Source organism: Buceros rhinoceros, unplaced genomic scaffold (genome assembly GCF_000710305.1).
Source record: "Buceros rhinoceros silvestris isolate BGI_N320 unplaced genomic scaffold, ASM71030v1 scaffold17389, whole genome shotgun sequence".
NCBI classification, from domain to species: Eukaryota; Metazoa; Chordata; class Aves; order Bucerotiformes; family Bucerotidae; genus Buceros; species Buceros rhinoceros.
The window spans coordinates 112,665-116,163 of NW_010433628.1; positions in this window are offsets into that span (position 1 = coordinate 112,665).

Sequence of the window (3,499 nt, forward strand, 5' to 3'; positions counted from 1 at the left end):
AGCTCCAGCCGGGCTGGGCAATGGCTGCGTGGAAGCTCGCAGTGCTGGAAGGCAGCGCTCCATTGTTTGGAAAGAATAAAACCTTCCCAGGAAAGGCTGGCCTGTGGACAGGACCAATGTCAACAGACTGACAATGTTGTTCTTTTTGGTAGACCATGACACAGACAGAGAAGAGTTGTTAATGCTCCTCCACCAAAAGGGCCCGCTTTGAGCGTTGTGGCACTTCCCAGCGCTAAACCACTTCAGGGCTACCCGACTTTGGGGAAATGGGATGCTTTCTTGGGTGCTCACACTTTCCCAACATGCCATGTGTTCCAGGGCACACTGAATCCAGCCTGGGGTGGCAGTGAGTCCGATGGGGACCAGCCTTATTCTCTGTGGTCTGCACAAATGGAATTAATGGGGGCCGAGATGATGTTTTTACCTATTAGAGCCAGCCCCCAGCAGAAGCAAAGCCCTCACTCATAGCCGGTGTGCTAACTCAGGTGCAGATGCATCCATCCTCTAAAAGTAGAGGTGATCCTGGCTTCGTGGAGAAAAAAAATGATCAGCAGTGCCAGATGAGCAAGGCTGGGCTGACACTGCCCATGCTGAGTAAAGTGGGGTCCCTGTCCTCCGCTGCCAGCCCAGAACCTCACAGAAGTGCACAAGTTAAATTTTCCATTCATATCATGTGGTTTGGGTTTTTTTTTTGGGGGGGGGGGAGGGAAAGATAAAAAAAAGATGAATCCTTGGATTTTAACAGTTCCTGAAAGAGAAAAGCTTGGAAAAAATAAAGTAGCCTTTCAGTCAATATGTTCTGATAATATTCCTTATGGGAGGGGGGGGATAATATTGTATAATAAACTGACATATTTTATTCAAGTTTCAGAGTCCTATTTGTAATAAAAAATTTATATGGCTGGGTTGCGCTCATGCAATAAATTTTTCATCTATAATATTGGGCATGGATTCTACCCAAGATTTATATACGTAAAAAAAAAAATTCTAAATCATGCTCCTTTATACACAGTCTTAGGTGGTGAGCTTAAAGGATTTACAAACAGAACCCAGTACCAGGACTGAGACTTTTGTACCCCCACTTTCCCTTCATGATGCATTATAATATAAACACATATACGCTACAATTATTATTTACGGCTATTTTGGCGGCTACCGCTATTTCTTTTAAGGAAGGTCTGGCTCTCCGTTTAACTCCAGCCATCGCTTTCAAGTCAACTTTTATAGGGAGTTCAAAGTCCTTCGTTATCACACACCTCACCGTCACACGTGCATGCATCCGTACCAGATTCCCAGTTTTATTTTAGCTCCCCCCCTGTACAGTACGCCCCATCCCCACAGTTCTGCAGTGGTAAAATCCTGGCGGTGTCAGCCTGGTTTCTTTTTTTTTTTTATCCGTACCAGATTCCCAGTTTTATTTTAGCTCCCCCCCTGTACAGTACGCCCCATCCCCACAGTTCTGCAGTGGTAAAATCCTGGCGGGGTCAGCCTGGTTTCTTTTTTTTTTTTATAAGGCGAGGACTCTTAATTCCTGTACACTGGGAAAGAGATTATCTTTGATAATGGAAATGTAAATCAAAGCTTGCTGTTGTTTATTCCAGACAGACATTTGTGTGTTAAGTCTGTTTATCAGGCAACACTTTGTCTACGCCAGGAAGTAGTCAGCCTTTGTAACAAGATGTATGCAAATGATTTTCCCATGAGCCCTTGCCACAAAACTTTTGTGGCAAAAACCCTCCTTGTTACTTCACCAGTAAGACGCTACTAAGCTACCCCGTAAGTAGACTAGCAACAAAACCGCTAGCTAGACTATGCTGATGAGTTTGAATGAGACCAAAACATGTGCCCACAGTCTGCTGCTCGGTATTGTGAGCAGACTTTGTGTATTACATCTGTTTATCAGGCAACACTCGGTCTGCTGGGGCCGCTTTGTACCAAGGTAGGTGCAAACAAAGATCTCCACAACTCCCCGGCTAACTTTTTGTCGGACGCAGAAACTGCCCGTTACTTTCCTCCTCATAGGAAATAAGAACGCGAAACTTCACCGAGAGGCTGCGAGACCCTAAAGCTGTATCAAAATGGTTTCATTTTAAATCAACTTTCTTTGTTCTCACAAGCCCATAAATGATTTACTGCTATCGTGTGATAGCCTAGAATGTGGGGAATCTGTGTATTCCCATATTTGTTCCTTGATATTACAAACAAGTATTTGATTCCCTTCTAAATGTTTGTTTTTAAAACAGTTTACAGCCTTTGATTCCTGCTTACTGATTCATTTCTGGAACATTTTCTATTTATTCCTTTGCAGTAGCAAACGTTAATTTTGACTTAATTCAAATTGTCATCAAAGGCTTCCTTAAGAAATCCCACAGCAGAGATTTTATTTGTTATAATAAAATATTCTTAAAGTAAACATCGTGCGAGTGTGTTTTTTTTAATTCCAAGAGATACAAAAATCCGTTACCCAAAGGATTCAAACTGGTTCAGCCCTTTTTCCTAGACAAAATAAACACTTTAGGACTTTACTTGTTTGTATTCTCCTCAGTGGTGCTGTATGCATCACCAGCTAAAAACAAAGAAACTTTTAGCTGCTCAGACAAAATGCAGAAGCTCCCCAAACAACGAAGCGGGGGGGTGGGGAAGCATTCAGAACGGCTGACAGTCCATTCAATATAGGGATGATGGCCATAATGCATCCAGGGTCCCCTTGCTAATTAAATATGCATTGGCACAGTTTTGATCGATGCAAGCCATGGATCAGATGACACACCTGCAAAATCTTGAGCCCAGAGCTCCCAGGAAAAGGAAAATACAGGCTGTCTCCTTATCTTTGTTTTCAAAGGCTCTCAATTTCTGTGCTTAGATATCTAATTTAATTCTCTCACCCCTCAGCAAACTGGATTAGGAAAGTCAATACTGCCATTGTGCATCGACAGGAACACACAGCTTTCCTTTTATTCAATTTAGCCATGACCTTTAGACAAAGATAATGACAACTGTCTAAAAGTAAGGTAAGGCCTTAAGGAAGACCCTGCAGCAGGGCCCCTCTCGCTTTCTGCCACTCCTCCACCCGGCAAGAGCCCACCAGACATGGAGCAAATTCAAAGCTGAATTTTCTCCCTGGGCTGCAACGACCGGCTTGGCGGAGTGGCGCCCTCGGCCACCAAGGGCTCCATCCCACCCCGAGGAGCTGGGACACCTTGGGACAGCAGCCGGACCCTGGCAAGCCATTTGCCAAGAGGTGGCAACGGCTCCGGAGGAAGGATGTGTGCCAACAGCAAGCGCCGAGCGCTTGCACGAAGAGGGACCGCGCTGTCCTATTTTTCCTGTGGCTGTGAGGGAAACGGCAAAACGGAAGGGTCAGGCCAGCGCCGGCAGTAGCACTACTTTCTAATTTCTGGCTCCGAGGCTTGGGGGGAATTGTAATCCTAGAGCCAAGGTGCGTGGTGCGGAGAGCCGCGCGCAACCGGTGCTTCGCTGTGGCGGGCGGGGGGAACGG